Source organism: Glycine max, assembly GCF_000004515.6.
Source record: "Glycine max cultivar Williams 82 chromosome 10 unlocalized genomic scaffold, Glycine_max_v4.0 Gm10_scaffold_107, whole genome shotgun sequence".
In the NCBI taxonomy this organism is placed as follows: domain Eukaryota; kingdom Viridiplantae; phylum Streptophyta; class Magnoliopsida; order Fabales; family Fabaceae; genus Glycine; species Glycine max.
Window position 1 is genome coordinate 32292 of NW_024464676.1, and position 7525 is coordinate 39816.

Genomic DNA, 7525 nt, shown 5'->3' on the forward strand with positions numbered 1-7525 from the left:
CCCTTTACTGCTAAGGCCACTTTTATGTTTTCTTTAAAAGATAAAAAATAAAAACTACAATCACAAATCTTTCCCTCCCCTACTCCCTCTCATCAATAGTACTAGAAAAATTATCTGATTATCGCCACGTATCAATGGGACAGTTTTTCATTTTTTTTAATTTTATTCACTTATTTACTTTTTTCCTTTTGTTTTTTTTTTCCCTAAATCATGCAATGCACATATCTCCCTACTAGTTTTTTTAAAAACTCTCAAGGATGCATGCCCCTCCCCTTCATTTAATTTCTCTCCTCTCTTCACCATCACCCCTTATTTCTCTTCTCTCTTCACACTTATTTCACTTCGTCTTTAGTTAAAAAAAAAATTTAATTTAGACCATTCAAAAGATTTTTCAAACCTAATAGACCTATTTAAGTAAATATAAATATTTCCTTTAAAAAAACTAAATATAAATACTAATTTTTATTTGAATTATTATACCAATTTTTTATAATGTGCTAGTTATATACCTGTCTATACGGACGGGTTAGCGTCTATGTTTTACTATCAATTCTATTTTCAATAGTTGTTGTATGAAAAGATTGATGTCTATGTATCATATAATTTTATGAAAATATTTAGCTATACACTATGTTAGGCATTAAATTGAAATTTTGATATCCATTAGTATTGCATAATCTATTTCATAGTGTTTGTTTGATAAATACAATCACCCTACAACACATATATTATACTACAAATCAAATATGGTATGCCATATATATATAGTGAAGGCATCATACATATGGTATTCCATATATGCATATAAAAAAATTATCATTGTTTCTAATGGATATCCCAAAAGCTACAATCCCATGTTGGTTTCATAATTCCATGGTAGCATCTGTCTCGTAAATTGAAGACCTGTTAATAAAAAAATAGGGACAATGAATAGTTAGTTATTAAGGAGCACCACATAACGAAGTCCATTGTGTGTGGACCAGTTGAATCAGAAAAAAAAATTGAATATGTTAGTTCAATCAAACTTTATAAAATATTTTTGTACCTAAATTTGTTATTATAATACTTATAATAATAGTTTGCTAACCTTCCCTAAAGGTTTTGAAAAACTTCCTTGTATACCATGTTAATAGTGGTATTGCAAGGCTTGCCTTGTTGATCATGAATTAAAATGTGTAATCCTTGTTTACTCTGCACTCTAGATAGTGTCACATAAAGCTGACCATGACTAAAAATAGGCCTTGGTAAATATAATCCAACATGTGACAAAGATTGTCCTTGAGATTTGTTTATGCTCATAGCAAATGAAACCATGAAAGGAAATTGCCTTCTAATCAATTTAAAAGGCCATGGTGATTCTAAAGGAGACATATTCATCCTTGGAATGAGTGAATAGGTAATTTTGTCTCTGAGATTGTACCCATTTTGCATATTAGTCCCTAACTTAATATTAAATTCAAAATAGTCCCTATCTTTACAAAAGTGTTGCAAAATAGTCCTTCCGTTAAATTTTAAAGTAACGGTTAATGAGGTCAATTTTATTGCCACATGGACTATCCAACGTGGCACTAAAGGATGACGTGACATGACACGTGGACGTGCCTCTTAAAAGATGCCACATCATTAGATGATAACAAAACGAGTAAATAGACAATTTAGTCCCTGACTTTGTACCCCTGTTGCATATTAGTCCCTAACTTAATGAAAAATTCAAAATAGTCTCTATCTTTTGCATAAGTATTGCAATATAGTCCTTTCATTAAATTTTAAAGTAATGTTGTTAGTGAGGGCAATTTTAGTGCCACATCATTTGATGATGATAGAATGAGTGGCTTCTTCAAATTTGATGGTTCTGAACCAATTGAGGCATATATACGAAAAAGAACTCACACACACGTGCACAAATAAAAAGAACCAAAAATCCACAGCAACAACCTTATCTCTGTAGCCGTCAACACCAATGGGCGAGGTCTGCATAACCATTCTCTTTTCCTCTTTTTTTTCTTCAATTACCATCAATATATCATTTCGGGTTCTGATTTTTTGTGTGTGTGTTTTGAATAGGAAGAGAAAAAACCAGAGGAAAACAAAGTGAAGGAGAAAAAAGCAAATGAAGAAGAAAAGAAAGAAGAAGAGAAAAAACCAGAGGAATCAAAAGATGACAAGGAATCCAAGGAGGAATCTGCGCCGCCAGAAATCGTGCTAGGCACAACCTTTGCAATGCATGGACACTTTAAGCACGATTTCTGGCATCTTTTAAGTTAAGGACTATTTTGCAACACTTATGCAAAAGATAGGGACTATTTTGAATTTTTCATTAAGTTAGGGACTAATATGCAACAAGGGTACAAAGTTAGGGACTAAATTACCTATTTACTCATTTTGTTATCATCAAATGATGTGGCATCTTTTAGGAGGCACGTCCACGTGTCATGCCACATCATCCTTTAGTGCCACGTTGGATAGTTCACGTGACACCAAAATTGACCTCACTAACGGCGTTACTTTAAAATTTAACGGAAATACTATTTTGCAACACTTTTGCAAAGATAGGGACTATTTTGAATTTAATATTAAGTTAGGGACTAATATGCAAAATGGGTACAATCTCAGGGACTAAATTGCCTATTCACTCTCCTTGGAATATATGTTTTATGGCCAATGTTCTTCTCAAAAATGATTTTTGCTTCAATGATATGAGCACCAAGTCTTGAGATGATAAGCCTAGTACCATTGCACAACCCGTCTTTTTGTGTCATATTCTGCAGTAACATAATAAGAGTGCCAACCTTCAATTTCATTTTGTGATTAGGTATCCCAGATGTGTTAAGTGAGTTTAGAAATTCTGGAGTGATTGTTTCAAATGTTGGATTTTGAAGTGCATCTGATTTGTTGATACTATCAACACTATAATATTCTTTCTCATCTCAAGGTATCAATGACATGACATACTCATCGACTTTATCAATAACTTCAATTGTAGAGGCAAGTATGGCTCTTGATTTAAGTACTCAGGATTGTTGTAGAATTGTAGCAAATTAGGATATGTTGTGTTCACAATTGCCTCTAAAGGATTATTGTAATCATTTATGAGAAATTCATCTGGAATAGTTATTTCAGCATATCCATCATTAGGCTCCCCAAGTATACCATCTCCTATATCTAACAGCCATTTAAAAAATGCCCTTAAGTATGAGCTTGAAGTATTTTCAGAACTATTTTGTAAGCACATGTTTTTTGTCAACCTCAAAACCTGACAGTGATTCCAAAGATAAGAAGAATTTATGGCTGCATGGACTATATCGAATCTACTTCCCTTAGGTACAACTGGAAGAATCTGACGGAAGTCACCACCAAAGACAACTACTTTACCACCAAATGGTAAATGATTTGAATTTGTATCTCATATAATGTCCTTTAAGCTTTTGTCAAGTGCTTCAAAACAAAACTTGTTACACATTGGAGCTTTATCCCAGATGATTAATTTAGTGACTTTCAATAGTTCACCTAAGTCACTACCTTGGTGTATGTTGCATGTTGAACTTGCAATTGCAGATACAGGAATGACAAATTTTGAACGTGTAGTTTTTCCTTTAGGTAGCAAAAGAGAGGCAATACCACTTGAAGCAACGGTCAACAAAATGTCACCTTTTGATTGGATTGTCGATGCCAATGTTTTCCACATGAAAGTCTTTCTAGTACCTCCATATCCATAGAGGAAGAAAACTCCACCACATTATGCTTCAACAACATTCATTATTTTATGAAATATATCATTTTGCTCATCTGCAATTTAGTGTAGCTATTTGTTACATGGAAAAATAATATTATAAGAACCACTTGATTTATGATAAGTTAGATAATTACCTGTGAGTGAAGAATAATAAGAATTGAAATCGTGTTGTAGTGTTTCTTTATTATAGTCCAACTCTTCATGAATAAGCTTATTACCAACATGCTCTGGTGCATGACCTATTGGATAAGGCATGGCAGAAAAACTCCTGAGACTTTTACCATTTCCTTGTAAAAGGTCCTCAATTCAACACAAATATCTATGTTGCACCTCTTCATCTGTGAGTTGTCCTGTATTGAAAAAAGTAAGAAAAAAATATATACAATGTTAGGCCCTTGGTAACCTTTTACATAGAATCGATAAAAGTTTTAAGTTTAATTTTTAAAGGTTGAGTTTCATGTAGCTAAATATTTTTCTGAAATATATACCTTGGTTTGGATATTGTATTCTGTGATGGTAACGAATATCATCTGCCATCCACTGCCAAGTCTTTTTCTGAAATATATACCTTGGTTTGGATATTGTATTCATGTTGTTCATCAAAAGAATGTATACAAAGAGTTTTCTAAGGAAATGGGCAGTGCCCCAATCTTTTGCTTCTTTAATTGCACCAATGAATTATTGATCATTTCGAAGAAATCCTAATGCAAAACATGCAACCCTGAATGTTGGATATTGGACACCATCAATTTTTCTGATCTCATGATAACTGGTTGGCCCTTTTGCAACAGAAAGAATCATTCTCATGAAGAATAGCTCACCAGTAGATGGTGGTACCCACATTAGATGCCCAATTGTATATCCTTGTTTTGTTGGCTTTCAACATCTATTGCCAGCCACACACACAAAGCTAGACACATATTGAGGGTATGTTAGTTTTCTACCTTGTGGGTAAATCTTGTTTGCTTCCATCCATGGTGTGAACATAGATTCTTTGACAGTTTTCTTAGACATCATTGCATCAATATGTTGTTTTCCCTTAAAATAGACAGGATGTTCATCTTCCAAATGAAAGTATAAATTCTCAACTACTAGTTTATGTCCATGTTGCAAAAAAATAAAAATCTTCCAGCATGCTTCACATGGTGAGACGCCTACAATCAAGATAGTTCTTGATTTCATCATGGATTTGAGTTTGCGTGCCATCTGAGTTGTTCACATTAACGATTGCTGCAGTGATTCGATCAGAACCTTTGTTTATATATTTAAACAAATACTTGATAGATGTACTTTGGTTGTACCACTCAACATTCAAGTGTGCTCTATACCTCAAAAGCAATATTGGACTGTATGGCACAACAAATCTGTTATCAAGAGTAATTGAATTTCTCTCAACAACATTACCATTATTTCTTCTCCTGTAAAATGGAAATCCATCTTGATCAACAATAGTTGTGTTCTGCCATTTCTTGGGGGAAAATGTATTACAACTGCCATCTCTCATGCACAGTGTAGATCTAAAAGCATACCCACATGGACCATGCATCATATGTTTGCTCACCAAGTCATATAATTCTTCATTTGTATTTTTTTTCAGGAATTTCAGTCGATATGATCTTATCAATATCCTTTGGATTTGGATACTTGTTTGAAGGATGTAGGAAAATAAGAATATGGGCATGTGGTAATCCTCTTTTTTTCCATTCAATAGTGTACACGTATGCATAAATAGTAATTAGATTATCCTCTTTTATAAGAACACTAATTATATTAAAAACTAAATAGAATTAAGATTTATGAAAACGTTAAAAACTTACGTCCAAGTATTTTGACCAAACACTTGCCCGCTTTTGAGATCATTGATAAGATCATCAAGCTTTTGCTTGAAGACTCTTGTCACCATGTCTGGGCGCTCATCAGATCATAAATTCAAGATCTTGACATTTCTTTCAATTTCAAGCCAATTTGGATTACATGTAAATGTCAAGAACAAATCAAGAAATCCAAGGTGTCCAGAAATAGCCATTCCATCAAATTAGAGCTGCTCCATATATCTACGTGATCTGACAAAAGATGATGGCAATATAATCATCTTTCCTCTTTGATTTCCTTGAGTTTGAGCATGATCTATAGACTGACTCAAATTCTTATATTTGTCAACCATTAGATCTTGTTGATGATCTCTTACATAGTTTAGTCTATGGGATTCAATCATGGTGTAGCCATCTAATACAAATTATTGGAACAATCTCTTTAATCTTACAATAGTTTGAGCCTCGTTAGGTCTTGATTGCATTCAATACGCAAAATGTTCTCTAATTGTTACTTTTTTCCTCTTTGCAGCATGATTGCGGGAGTTAGCCTTATGCAATATGCCTTCCTTATATCCATCTTCGCCTTTAGGAAATAGCAATGGATATTGCAAGGGTAAGTAGGAAGGGTGCAACTCATCAATTATTTTTAACCGCCCACTTTGTTTCTTTACTATGATATCTCTTTTTTCTCCTATTTATTGATTACCAACTATAAGAGCAGCCACTTCAGCAACCTTAGGCAAGTTGTATATTCTACCATCAGTCTGTTTGTCACATATAAGTTTCAATTTTAAATCACAAACTGAGGAGTCACAAAATTTATCCCTTGTCATTCTAAAGGTCTGAGCATACATGTTTTCATGGTCAAACATTTGTTTTATCTTCACAACAATCTCTTCCTCCATTGAATCTTTGTTACTACAAAGGAAATAAGCAAAAGTGTATTTATTATAATAGTTGTAGTCACTATAATATGCCTAGATAAAATTATAGAAAAAACCAGTAAAAGTTGAACATACCTAAAATCAATTATGAAGAGCAGTAGTCACTATATTTGTATTTTACTTTGAATATGAATGTATTAAGCCTCACATATATTAAGAAAATTAGAGATGTGTTGTATTGACTTACGAATTATGAGCAAGTCTATTTTGCACTTCATTCTCTGTGTCATAAATGTAGAGCTGTGCAAATTTTGGTGAATTCTGTGGCATTGGTAAGAGGCTTCCAATCAAATGGTGATTTTGACCTTGTATTCGAAATGATGGAGGTCCCTTTCCTGTATTTAATGTTCTGTCAATCTTTGCCCCAGGAGATGTAAATGCAAACATCAAGTTATATGATCGAATATAAGTTTGGAAATTTTTGCTTTGTCTTGAATTTCCAAACAAAAGTTCTTTCAGAATATCAGGAGGTTTTTCAAGAATTGGCAATTGTATTTTGCCATCATCACAACAAAGACTAAACCTAGGATTTAGACTCTTCTTATCTTTGTTTATCCTTTCACCATACCACATTTGTGCTCCACATTCTTGACATGTCCAAATAGGGTCTCCAATGTCATGGTAACCTATTAAAAATTGATAATTTGAAGGTTATACGCAATCAAGTCGTGCATTTAAATCTCTAATATCATGAAACTATTAATTTACCTGCATTAATATGTCTGGTTTCATCATCATTGCAGCTTTCTTTGTCCGTCATTAATGGACTACCAAAATGAAATTCTAAATACAAAAAATTTCAGTTAGTTATAATAGTGTGATCAAAAGGATATTAGCTGAGAGTTGCAACATTACTGTGATGAGTGCATAATCCAACTAATTTACCTGCATCTTCATGGGACAAATTCGTAGTTTGATCATAAAAATCTTCATGAGAAATCATAAATTCATTATGCAATGTACATCTTCCAATAGATAATGGACGTGAGTGATTAGCTTGATGATTTTGAGGTTGACATGATGAAGAGGATGCA